The sequence below is a fragment of the Elephas maximus genome, chromosome 12 (assembly GCF_024166365.1).
Source record: "Elephas maximus indicus isolate mEleMax1 chromosome 12, mEleMax1 primary haplotype, whole genome shotgun sequence".
Classification (NCBI taxonomy): Eukaryota; Metazoa; Chordata; class Mammalia; order Proboscidea; family Elephantidae; genus Elephas; species Elephas maximus.
In genome coordinates, this window is record NC_064830.1 from 5,765,711 (window position 1) to 5,780,019 (window position 14,309).

The following is a 14,309-nucleotide window of genomic DNA, read 5'->3' on the forward strand; positions in this document are numbered from 1 at the left end:
CCAGCAACTATGGAACGAACAAGAGCCTTGGAACAAGGAAGACCCAGGTGAGAATCCTGGTTTTACCCCTCGACTGAGCGACCGGGAAGATTTCCATAACCTCTCTGAACCTCAAATGCTTCATTTATAAAAATGAAATGAGAATAACCCACTGTCAGAAAGGTGATAAAAATGTTTATTTCAAGCATTCAAATATCAGTTTCACTTCCTCAAACTATCCCTTAACCACTAGCAAATTAATTCTTTGCATTTTAGTTTCTTCATCCCCACCGAGAAATAAGAAACCCTGCCCTTATTTATCCATCCCAAGGTTATTAGTCCTTAAGTGTAATTATGTGGAAATAACTGATACTAGTTATTATTGTTATCTGAACAATTCCCTACCCTCTGAACTAGCCCCTCTCCCAGGACCCTGCGGAAAAAAAACTAAACATGTTTATATTAATTTATTGTTGTTAGTTATAGCAACCCTAGAGGACAGAATAGAACTGCCCTAGGGTTTCCAAGAGCGGCTGGTAGATTTGAACTGCCAGCCTTTCTGTGAGTAGCCATAGCTCTTAACTACTGTGCCATCAGGGCTCCATATTGGTTTACGACTGTATATTTATTGATAAACAGCAGGGCTGCAAGCTGATAGTCAGGACGCTGAGTCTAGGGGTGCTGCCTCTCCGTAGCTGTGTGTCTATGGACAAGTCACTGACTTTTCCTAGCCGCAGAATCCTCACCTTTCAAGTGGAAGATGTGGATAGTATCTACCTGATAATTCTGCTGGGAGAAGTCGATGAGCTCACGGTATGACATGGAACACCGCCTGCTAGTGTGTTATCATCCAACATGTGTTTCTTAAAGTAAAAAGTCTTAAAAAAAAAAAAAAAAAGAGTTGATGCTTTATGAACTGTGAACTAAGTTGGAAATATCAAGTGTTGTTATCTCTGCTTTACAGATGAGGAAGGCAAGGTTCAGGTGTGTGACTCCTCCAAGGTCACACAGCAAAGTAAATAGAAGTTTGCCCCTCTGGCCACCCCCTAGAATACTCCCTACTCTGTTATCCGAGGTGGCTTCTGCGGGAGCAGTCTGTGGAAGGGGCACAATTTTATTCACCTTGCCTATTCCATCCATTTATCCCATGCTGTCCTCCCTTCTGAAAGGTCCCAGGGTGGCTCAGAAGGGTTGCACTCACTGCCAACTGAAAGGTTGGTGGTTTGAACCCACCCAGCAGTGCTACAAAAGAAAAATCGTGGCAATCTGCTACTGTAAAGATTAAGCCGAGAAAACCCTGTGAAACAGTCCTACCCAGTAACACGTCGGGTCGTCCTGAGTCGGGCCAACTTGAAGGCAGCTAACAACGGCAGCAACCCTCCCTTCTAAGGATCAGGCGCACAGAAGATGGAGTTCAGTGGCCTAGAACTGGGGGGTTTGTTTGTGAGTTTATATTGCAATTATTTGGAGAACGAGGAGCAACCTAACTCAGCATAAAAAAAGCGGCTTTGAGTCAGACAGACATGGGCTGTCTGCACACCAGCTGTGTAAAATTGGGGGTGTACTTGATTAGCCTCTCAGCCATGGGTCCTCAGCTGTGAAATCGGCGTGGCAGTACCTGATAAGGTTGCTTTGAAATTTCCTAAGGTGCTTATTGTTTGGAGCACTCTCAAACACATTTCAATGTGGCTCACATACACTACAAAGAGCCCTTTCCTGAAGATCCTATGATCCCATGAATAGCATGCCAGCCTCACCCTATAACCCCTTGTCCCAACCCATAACCCCTTGTACTGCCTCTTTTTTTTCCCTATTGCACTTCTCACCGTTAGATATATTCTTTTTTTGTCTGTTCATTGTTTATTTTAGTTATTTTTTATTTCCTGTCTCTTCTGACTAAAATGTAAGCTGTACGAGAGTTGATGCTGTTAGTTCTGACTCACAGGGACCCTATGTACAACAGAACACAACACTGCCCTGTCCTGTGCCATCCTCACAATCCTTGCTGTTTGAGCCCACTGTTGTAGCCACCGTGTCAGTCCATCTCATTGAGGGTCTTCCTCTCTTTCGCTGACGCTCTACTTTACCAAGCATGATAAAGGACTTGATAAAGTAGAGGAACTGATACCCCCTGACATGTCCAAATTATGGAAGACAAAGCCACCATCCTCACTTCTAGGGAACACTCTGGCTATACTTCTTCCAAGACAAATTTGCTCATTCTCTATTTCTTCCCAGACAGATTTCTATGAGGCTAGTGACTTGATTTTATTCACTCATTTATCCCCACCACTTAGAATAGTACCTGGCACATAGTTGGTGCCCAATCAATGTTTGTTGAAAGAACAATTGAAATAAGATATGAAAAGCACTATAACAAGTTACCTTTATCCACCCTGCCTGCCCCACCTCCCTGGGCCTAATATATGAGAGGTTCTCAAACTGTTCATTGAGTTGAATTAAAAATATGATAGACCCCGAGACACATGCTCTGTTTGTTTGTTTTCCTATGAAGGTGAAGATAATCTCTGCCATACCTACCTCTCGGGACTATTTGAGGAATTAAACCTTGTTATTAGTTGCCCTCGAGTCCATTCCAACTCATGGCGGCCCCATGTGTGTCAGAGTAGAACTGCACCATAGGCTTTTCAAGGCTGCGATCTTGAAAACCAGGTCTGCCTTCCGAGGTGCCTCTGGCTGGGTTTGAAGCACAATGTTGCAGCTAGTAGTCAAGCACTTAACCGTTCACACCACCCAGGGCCTCCTTGGGGATTCAATAGGACATGCAAATTGTGAAAGCCTTTTAAATTACTTATCTTTTATACATTGTGGAAAGGATTTTCATTCACATTCAAGTTTAATTATTTTTTTTTGATGCCTCACTTAAGTTTATTGAAACCCTGAGTCCTTAGTAAAAAAAAAAAAGATATAAAAATACATGTATTGTAGAATACTTACTATATGCCAGATGCTGTACCCGCAGCCTTCAAGGGTTATTTCAGTTCGTTTTCATACATGTTATTAGGTCTGTCCTGTAAATAAGGCACTAAGGCTTGGAAAGATTGAATAATTTGCTCGGTCTTATAGCTGGTAAGTTCCTCAGCTTGAGTTTAAATATTCAATATTATGTCTTTCTTTTATGCCATCTTTAAAGCATAGTGATAAAAATCAATAATGAAAAGAAAAATTGCAGGAATAATGGATGATAAATATCCAGGTGGAATTTAGATGACTTTGAATGAAATGCAGGCCAATTGCTGCCCAGGAAACCCTGGTGGAGTAGTGGTTAAGTGCTATGGCTGCTAACCAAAGGGTCAGCAGTTTGAATCTGCCAAGCACTCCCTGGAAACTCTACGGGGCAGTTCTACTGTGTCCTATAGGGTTGCTACAGGCACTGGGTTTGGTTTTTTTTTTTTTTGTTTACACTCAGCCCAGATCAGGGCAGTGGTGTTTACAGGCTGGTTACTCACTTCCGGCCTGCCTTGGGCCACTCTGCCCTCACTGCCTCCCTTCCACAGATGTTTAAGTTTCCTGCATACCAGGCACCATGCTGAGCATTTTTTTCCTTCCTTTCTGTGAACTGGTTCATTTAAAATTCGCAGTGTTTGCCTGAGGCAGGCATTACTATCTATATTCATAGATTAAAAAAAAACAAGGTTCAGTGAGGTTAAGTCACTTGTTCAAGGACAGGACACCAAAACCAAACTCACTGCTGTCCAGTCGAGGAGCACCTGGTGGATTTGAACTGCCAATCTTTTGGTTAGCAGCCAAGCTCTTAACCACTGCACCATCAGGGCTCCAAGTCAACATGTAACTGGTAAATGACAAAGCTGAGTTTTAAACTACGGTACCTTAAGGTGCTTGGAGAAGGTGACTGAAATTGACTTTTTAATGCAAGTGGTGAGAGACAGTTTTGACATGACCATTTTTTTTTCCTGATCATAAAAGCAATACATATGTATTATCATATTTATTTCAGAAACAGTTGTTTTAGAAAGATATTAGCAAAAATATGGTCAGATTGCTTCACTTCAGCCTTTTTCCTTCTCCTAGAACTCAGCAAAATGACTCAATCCCCAGAGGGATGGATAACAGGGTGAGAGAGGGAGGAGAGAATTTCCCAAAGTTGAAATCCATAGTGTTATTCACCAGAGCAATCGTTAATTCTGTAGGAGAGCTGTATCACACATTATACTTCCAAACACCTGTTTTAAAGCATAGGACCCCAAGTACATCATTGCTGACAACGAATCAGCAACAAACATGTGATTCTTTGGATTTATGCAATTCAAGTGAGCAGGTTCTTAGCCTATCTATGGCAAAATGCAAGCTTCTTAGAAAGGAAGAAAAAACATTTATCAGAGAAAAATGTTATTTTCCTAGAATCCATCCCTGCTTATATTAGCATTCATTGTATCCATTTCTTTTTCTGAAAAGCATATCCCTCTTATAAATTGAAAAATTTTGAGCCACAAAACACAGTGCCTATGTCTTGGACCCAAAATACTCAGAATAAAGTACAGAGCCCTGAACTCAGGGGTCTTGAGACTTCATTTCTTGCCAAGGTTTTATTTCCTACTGGCTTTGTAACCTTGGATGGGTTGCCTAACCTGTCTGAGTCCCAACTGTGAAACGATGATGTTGGTCTCTAAAGCCTCTTGCAGCGTTAAAGTTCTGTGATCCCAAGGTTTGTGCTGCTTAAGGGTCAGATAAACCACTGTGGTCAGGGCTCTCTCTGTTGAAAATGACGTCACAGGAGCTAATGTTTGTAATTATCTTGACACCAATGAATCCTTAAATCTCAGTTGGCCAAACACATTAGCATAGCAACCAGCATCTAAAAAGTGCCCTGGGGGGAAAAAAAAACTGCCCTGCAAGATTACCTTGATTCAAGGGCTACAAAGCTGAAGCATTCTTGTGGGTCCACCAAAACACCTGATCCAGAACAGAGGTTCTCACCTGGGGAAAGCTTTTGCCCCTCTTTCCCAGGAATGCTTATTAATGTCTGGAGATGTTTATGAAAGGGTGGGTGTGGGGGGTGGGCATGCTACTGGCATCTAGTGGGTAGAAGCCTGGGCTGCTTCTAAACAACCTACAGTGCACCAGCCAGACTCCGACAAAGGTGAATTACGGAGCCCAAAATGTCAATAGTGCTCAGGTTGGGAAACCCTGATCTAGACAGAGGAAATGCCTCCTATTAAAAAACAAAAATATGCTGGCAAGGAACACTGTAATCTAAGTGGGCTTTCCACTGCCCCCAAATCAGTCTTACTTATTCAGTTACACCTCTTAGAATTCCATCAGGTGGTATTCAGGTGGCCTAAAATATTTTTGTGCAACTTCGAGAAATGCTTAGTTCTTATCTAGAGAGATAAAAAACTGCCCCCAAATCAGTCTTACTTATTCAGTTACACCTCTTAGAATTCCATCAGGTGGTATTCAGGTGGCCTAAAATATTTTTGTGCAACTTTGAGAAATGCTTAGTTCTTATCTAGAGAGATAAGAGAGATAGAATCCCTTTATTTTTCACAGCAGTTACTATTTTAGGAGCAAATTTACCATCTGTAAACCATCCTCCTCCCTCCTCCCCTGACCCAACAGATAGCATAATGTGGTGTAAATCAAATAGGTAGTCAGATAAAAGAAAGCCAACTTCAGAGGTTTTTTTTTTTTTTTCCTTTAAGAATTGGTGCATCTGCTAAATTGCCAAACAATGAAAATTTACCTCAGGTTTTTCTTTCCAAGTTTTCCTCCCCGGCAACTGCACTGAGTTTAATTTATAGATGAGGATGTGAAACTTGAGATCAGCTGACCAGAAACCACAAACAGTAATTAAGAAACAAAGCTCCCATTCTCATTTTCTCCCTCGCCTTTAAATAAAGTAACTAAATTGAAATTGTTGTGAAGAAACCAGACTCCAAATCTTCTGGCTCTCACTACCTTTTGACGGTCTCAGTTAATCAGAATATTAACACAACTCAGGAATCTAATTACTACGTAGAGAACAAGGTGGGGCTACCTGTAATTTTAATGGTAAAGTGGCAGGCGTGGCGTTCATTACAAGGAAGGTTTGAGTCACTAACATGAGAAGAGGGGTGTAACAACATTTCTAAGGAGCTAGGACTTCCACGCTCCATGTGATGTCAGTCATTCCAGTGGTACATGGCCATGCAGAACTGCAGTGTTCCTAATTGGCAGACATGTTATTGCGTAAATTGTTTCAAGGTAAAGAGGCTGCCAGGTGAAGTGCTAATGCAGTCATGAGCCACATAACATCCGTTCAGGCAACGTCCAGCTGCATGTATGTCCGTGATCACTTACAGCTTTGCTAAGTATATACATAAAATACGTCCAAATCACATAACGTCCTATTTCATGGAACGTATCGTGGATGTTAAGCGATGCATGACTGTATTTATATGATACAGCATAAGTGAGAACATAAAAGGAGCAAGCTGTCTTACTCAGGGAAAACTTGATCATATTAGTATAAAATTTTACTCACACTGATCTATAGATTAAGAGCCATATGTCTTGAGCAAAAATGCAGCTGGGGTCCCTTTATTTCCGCACGCTAGCAGTAAGGCCCTATGTTCTTCTCTGCCAATAAATATTAGCCAAGGGGATCAATGAGCTACTGACTTCCAGGCGTCTAGGAGATTGCTGCTTCAGGGCACTGCAGTCACATCTCCGTTACATAGGAACTTATTTCCCACTTTTTTTATTTATCCAGGTAGGAAATTTTCCTTTTTTTTTTTTTTTTTTTCGGTTTATTGTATTTTCACTAGAAGGGGATCATCAGAGGAAAATTGCAAAAAAAAAAAAAAAAAAAAAATTAAGCTCATATTAGTGTTTCCTGTTAGCAGCTGCCTCAAAAGATTTTAGGGGTGTTGACTGTACTTAGGTCCCTGGGTGATGCAAAAGGTTTGCTCTTGGCAACTAACCTAAAGGTTGGCAGTTTGAATGCACCCAACGGCGCTGTGGACAAAAGGCCTGGCGATCTCCTTTTGTAAAGATTACAGCCAAGAAAACGCTACGGAGCACAATTTTAGTCTAACACAGGGAGTCGCCTTGAGTTGGAATCAGCTTGACAGGAACAAGTTTGGTTTTGGCTTGGTTGATTGGTTGAGTTGGGATTGGCAGAACATTGCTGACTTTTCTCTGTTTTACCTTCTGAAATATATAATTAAAATACTGGTGCAAATTAGATATTATCAGAGGGGGAGAGGGGCATATCAGAATCACTTGAGGACTTTTTTTTACCTCATATATCCCCTTCCATTGATCCATTGTCCTATTCTGGAAAATTCCATTCCCAGCTTGGCTTCCTTCCCTCAACCCCTTATATTGCGCCATGGTTATGAATGAGAGACTGTCATATAGCTTAGGTGTATTGGGGCAGAGAACAAACCGGAAATTAGTGTAAATTTTATTCAAAGATCTGAGCAAAATTCTTATTAATATATTCAATTTACTTAAAGAAAAGAAAAAAGTTATTTATGCTTCTGTTTAAAACACCAGGAAAGAAACAGTGATTAACCTTAGGGTAATTACTACAGCAGAGAAAACAGTAATACCTACTTGTATCGTGTTTTAATTTATAACGTAGGCCTCATAAACATTATTTCATTTTAGTATGTGCTCAATGAATATTAATTAAAGGAAATAAGTAATTGTGGCCATTTCAGTTAACCTTGGTATATTCCAAAAAGAGAAGAGATATTGCTCTCAAAATAGAATGTATTCTTAGAATAATTGCGAAAATAAACCTTGGTTTCAGCATTATGTGTATGTTATGTTTGCTGGAATTTACATCCACATCTTCAGGGGAATGAATAGTTCTTCCACCCCTGCTAAAAGCTTACAAACAGACAAAAAAAAGACAAAAACAACAGCGACAACAAAAGCCCTTGGAATTTGGAAGGTGCCTCTGTTAACATTTTACGTATAAAAGAAGATAATGACAACAGCATTTCCCATTGTTTTAAAATAGTATCCAAGTCTCAAAGTGGGGGACATGATATTTTACATGTCTCATAGTCTAAAATGGATAGTAAAACCTGAGGTTAGACACCTCTCCCAAAGGACAGCTGGACAACCAGTCCTACTAACACCCATTGCCGTCAAGTCGATTACAACTCATGTTGACCCTATAGGACAGAGCAGAACTGCCCCGTACAGTTTCCAAGGAGCACCTGGTAGATTCGAACTGCTGACCTTTTTGGTTAGCAACCATAGCTCTTAACCACTACACCACCAGGGCACCCATTTATTCCCATAATCACTTATTCACATAGGAGGAAGAAGAAGGAAAGGAGCCTGTGTGTCATTGACCTGGTGAGCCTTGTCCACTGTCCATCACAAGCACTTACTTGCTCACCTAGGTGAGGTGGAAGAACTCCAAGAAAGTCTTTCATAGAGACTGGGGTACCTGCAAGAAAGGGGGGTTGGCGTCCCGTTCCTAGCTGGATGCTTACTGAGCTGAAGCCCTTCCTTGGCCCACCCTGTTGTCACCATCAAAGAAGACTGCACTGAGAGGATTCTTGGAACATGGGGTTCTGAAGTTTTGGGGGTCTGCTTCTGGAGATCTCTGAAAGTAGAAGGTCCTCAAAAGTAGCTTATTCCAGCAGAGTTTGGAGAGATTCTGGTGTGGTTTACCTAAAAAGATGGTGGCAATGACACCCATGTTGTCTTTTCGTGGCTTTCACAGGGTGTGACAGGACACTCCAGGGATGCCTGGGACTGCATGTGAAGAAATGAAGCTAGAAGCGGAACGGGAGCTGTGTGACTTTCCAGGAGGCTGCCAGTCCAGGTTGTGAGATGGGGAAAGGGGACTGGGTATAGATGTTGGCAGCACCAAAGAGAGACTTCTATGTCCCTTTCTGAGGGGCTCCTCAGCATTGTAAAGGGCTGGAGTGAAGCTGAATGCCACCCCCAGGAAAACTATGAGTACCACCTAACGAAGATCAGTACAGTGGAAGTACAGGCCTCTGGGAACAGACAAAACCAGGTCTGATCAGAGTAAGGCCAGGGACCCCTCCCACCACGGCGTGATTTGTAAGATGACCTGGTCTCTCCTTGCTGTCCCCAAGACCATAGCAGCTAGGGGCTGGAAGGAGGAGGAAGCAGAGATATGAAAACAGTGTATTACCCATCCCCCCCGCCACAAGCCCACCTAGAGGACTCCCCAGTTCCACTGCATCCTCAGGGGGAGGTGGTGCGTACGGGAGCAGTCTGAGCAGGCACCAAAGGTAGATTTCAAGAAAGACTTGTTCACAGTCCCTGTGCACTGCTTCCGCTCTGCTTTCTATTAAGTTTTCTCCTGGACCCTTTCCTCTGACTAACTGAAGATGAAAAAATGTGGGATCAACAGCAGATTTAGATGGTAAACAGTTTTTGAAAGGACGTATGTGGACGTGGATCTTTCAGAAGGGTCCCAAGTTCTGTGTCCCCTGCAAATGCGCACCAACCAGTCACTGTTGAGTCAACTCCAACTCACGGTGACCCCACCAGTGTCAGAGCAGAACTGGGCTCCATAGGGTTGTCAACGGCTGATCATCCCAAAGTAGATTGCCAGGCCTTTCCTCTGAGGTACCTCTGGGTCTACTTGAAACACCAACGTTTTGGCTGGCACATTAACCGTTTACACTAGCCAGAGATTTCGTGAATGCTCACTAGAAGGTCCTTACTACAAAAGGTATATTTCAAAGCAGATAGAGTCGCGGTTGATGAGGGATGCTTATTTTTACATAGGACTCAAGGTAATAAGTATAGGCCAAACCCATTGGCGTCGAGTCGATTCTGATTCATAGAGACCCTAGAGGACAGAGTAGAACTGCCCTATAGGGTTTCCAGGGAGCACCTGGTGGATTTGAACTGCCGACCTTTTGGTTAGCAGCCATAGGTCTTAACCATTTCACCACCAGGACTCCTAATTAGATGATATTAGGTAATTGTTAATTTTCTTATACGGGTTAAAGAGTTATCATGATTATGTTCTTTTATTTAAGAGAAGTGTGCTGAAGTACTGGGCCCAAGTTTAATGACAGTGGCAGCTTAGAAACAGCTCAGCAATGTGTTAATGTGTGTATATGTATATAACGCAGTGACATAAAGTAAATACGACAAAACATAAAAATAATTGTTGAATCTAGTGTTTGGTATTTGAGTATTTTATTATTTTTTAATGTTTTCTATGGTTTGAAAACTTTCATACTAAGTGGGAAAAATGCATGGATAATTAAAACAATATTTTGACCTATTGAGACAGCCCATTTCCAGTCTTGAAAGCAGTATGAGCAGTATAGAGGTTATGAGCTCAGTTGTGGAAGCCAGACTAAGCCACTCCTTCTACACACTTTCTATCTGCGAGATCCTGGGCAAGTTGCTTAATTTCTGCATGTGTCATTTTACTTTAGGGTTGGGCTAAGAACTGTGCCTGCCACCAAACGCTGACATTGAAGCCGCACACGCGCACCAGTGTGGCTACACTGAGTTGTTAAACGTTAAAATAGTCCCAAAGCACTTGATAAATAGCTGATTTTCTAGAACTCCCTGGGTGTCCCCGTGATCCAGCAATTCATGTTGTACTGAGCTGGTTACTTTATATTTTGAATATTGCCTCTGTTTATCTTCTAGGACTCTTGTCGGAATTCGCTGAGTTAATATATTCAGTGAACAAAGAACTTAGAACTATGCCTGCCACCTAATAAGCACTATTTTTTTTTCCAAGTGTTTGCTATTATAAGTAAGTCTTTTTGTTTTTACAGAAGACTGGCTACCAAACCTTTGTTTGCTTTATGCTCAAGGTAGATTGAAGTTCAATGTGGAAGCAATTAAGTCCTTAACTAAAGTACATAATTAACAAATAATTGAAAAGAATAGATAAGGTCCACAAAAGAGTTTCATCTCTTTGTACTTCATCCTGAAATATTACTTGTAAATTTAAATCGTTACTTTGAATGTACTTGTTATAAATTAAAACCTGTGTGTACAGAAATCCGAAGGTTAATAAAGTAAAGCTGAAAAGCGGATTTAAAAGCCGTCGCTATCAATTTCAGATGCAGGCATTTTATTGAGCTTCGTAACTGTTTTGGTAAAAACAAAGATATTAAATTATCAGGGGCGTTACGCGGAAGGTAAGTAGGAGATTTGCAGGGCACAAAAGACCGGCTTGAGATTTGGGGTGGAGGGTATGAGAGGAGATGGCAGCAGGACTGGTCTGTGCAGCACCTCGGAAGGCAGCGAGGTCAGGGGAGGGGAGGGGAGGGAGCTGCTGGAAATGAAACGGAAAGGTGGCACGGATTAGTGTAATGGATTTGAACTGTGTCCCCCTCCCAAAATATGTGTTGTAAATCCTAACCTCTATGCCTGTGGTTATAATTCCATTTGGGAATGGGTTGTCTTTGTCATGTGAATGGAACAGGATTAGTGTAAGGAGGGTCTTGAGTCCATTTTTTTAGCTATAAAAGAGATTAAATGAGCAAGAGAGGAAGCAGAGATGGGGAAGAGAGATGCCAAGCCACATGAAGATCGCCCAGGAGCAGAAGCTCAGAAGAGACAAGGACCGTCCTCCAGAGCCCACAGAGGGAAAAAGCTTTTCCCAAGAGCCGGCACCCTGAATTCAGATGTCTGGCCTCTTAAACTCTGAGAAAATAAATTTGTTAAAGCCATCCACTTGTGATATTTCTGTTATAGCAGCACTAGATAACTGTCATGGTTTGAACTGTATCCCGCCAAAATATGTGTTGACTTGGCCAAGCCATGATATCCAGTATTGTGTAATTGTCTTCCATTTTGTGGTATAGCATGTGTGGTAAACCCTAAACCTCAGGATTACAGTGGAGTGCATCAGTCACACCCTTACTAAAGGTTGTGGCTCAAGTCACCACCTCACTCAAGACATACCCTTGCTTGAGTCACACCTTTTATCTTATAAGAGATAAAAGGAAAGAGAAGCAAGCAGAGGGAAGAGGGACCTCACCACCACCAAGAACGAGCTAGGAAAGGAGCGCGTCCTTTGGACCCAGAGTCTCTGTGCTGAGAGCTGCCTAGACCAAGGGGAAGATGATGACAAGGACCTTCCTCAGAGCTGACAGAGAGAAAAAGCCTTCCGCTGGAGCTGGTGCCCTGAATTCGAACGTCTAGCCTCCTAAACTGTGAAAGAAAAAATTTCTGCTTGTGAAAGCCATCCACTTGTGGTATTTCTGTTATAACAGCACTAAGTAACTAAGACAATTAGGTTGAAATTGTATTCTAGGCTGATGCACTTGAACACAACCCTGTAGGGCGAGTACTGATGAATTTAAACATTAAATTGTAAATTCTACATATTAAAAAAAAATGTCTTGAGGGCCATAGAACTCCCAGCAAGGTGGGGAATTCATGGTAAGCCACCAGCACTGAATTGTTCACCACAAACAGTGCCTGGTGGAGAGTGTGCCGGCAAGTTTGCTCCATGCAAGAGCTCAGAGGAGCAAGCAAGTGTTAAATTGTACGTGGAGAGGTCCCCTGGGATCATATTTATTCATTTAATGAACACTTATTGGATGTCCACTGTATGCCTATGGTAAGCTACATAACTGGGTTAGAAATGTGAAATGATGTGTTATCGTCTTCACTACTCTCAAAGAGTTCATAGTCTAGGAGAAAGAAGGATAGTCAGCCTTTATTTATCTGTCTGTCTAATCTATCCAGCCTGTCTATACTATGGACTGTCAGAAGAACAAACCAATCGAACTTAGAAGAAGTACAGCCAGAATGCTCCTTGGAAGCAAGGATGGCAAGACTTCATCTCAGGTACTTTGGGCATGTTATCAGGAGGGACCAGTCACTGAAGCAGAACATCATGCTTGGTAAAGTAGAGGATCAGCAAAAAAGAGGAAGACCCTCAATGAGGTGGGTTGACACAGTGGCTGCAACAATGGGCTCAAGCATAACAGTGATTGTGAGGATGGTGCAGGACTGGGCCGTGTTTCATTCTGTTGTACACAGGATCACTGTGAGTCAGAACCAACTTGACAACACCTAATGATAATAATCTAATTTATTTATTTTGGAAATAAGCTCAGTGTGGCTCTGTGGTTATACTGCTAATGAGTCTAAGGACTAGAAATAAAATTTGGCCTTCAAAGGCAGAATCCACAGGTCAGGCAGCAGACTGCAGACTTCTGCAGGTTTTCATGTCAAGATCCCTATATCAGGAGATGGGAAGAATGCAACGTGGAGAGAGACAGAGAGTGAGTTCTGTCAAAATACCGATTTATAGCCTGGAGGCAGACCACATCCTAAGGAACTCCTCCTCCCAACTGATTGATTGATTACATTAAATTATACAATGGAAAGTGGTTACATTACACTACTTCATATTATGGAACAGCAACTAGTCTAGTGTTTGGCTAAGCCACTGTGACTCATACCCTAGCTGACACATGAAATTAACCATCACAAGGTCCCTAGCAGAAACCCAGTGGTCCCACTAAATCCACGTGCCAAGTCTCTTACTGCCTAATTCCACTGACTCATTACTAAATGATCCTAATAGCAAAGGTTTCTCATCCAAGAGAATTGTTTCACCATTGAATTTTTGTATTTGTATAAATTTGGCCAACTTTAGAAGCATCATTATTGTGTCTCAGTTTTATGATTACACCCTCAAGAACTTTAAACTATTGCTTGCTAGTCTTGGGGTACTTATTTTTTGTAATATTTCTTATTTATATACTATCAGGACCTAAATTAAAGCAGTAATAATACTTGTTATCCATATAGCACATTAGGGTTCTCAAAGTGCTTTGACATGAAGTCATTCATTACTAACAATAGTTCTGTTAGGGAGGCAAGGCAGAAAGGATCATAGACATTTACACATGATAAAACGGAATCAGTGATAATAAATGGCTCACTCCCCGAGTCACGGGCTGGTAACAGGTGGAGGAGCTAGAATGAGAACCCAGGTATTCTGTCCCTCTACAACCTTCCCTTACATCCTCCTCCCTCACGGATTCAATATACCTGTGTTTATTGTCCATTTATTGTATGTACTTTGGACATATTATCAGGAGGGACCAGTCCCTGGAGAAAGACATCATGCTTGGCAAAGTAGAGCGTCAGTGAAAAAGAGGAAGACCTTCAGCTGGATGGATTGACACAGTGGCTGCAACAATAGGCTTAAACAGTAAGGATCGTGAGCATGGCACAGGATTGGCCTGCGTTTCCCTCTGTTGCACATAGGCTCTCTGAGTCGGAACTGATGCAATGGCACCCAACAACAACAACAACAACACTGTTCATATGGGAAAGAGAAGTTTGGCTAGTAATACCTCCAGCTT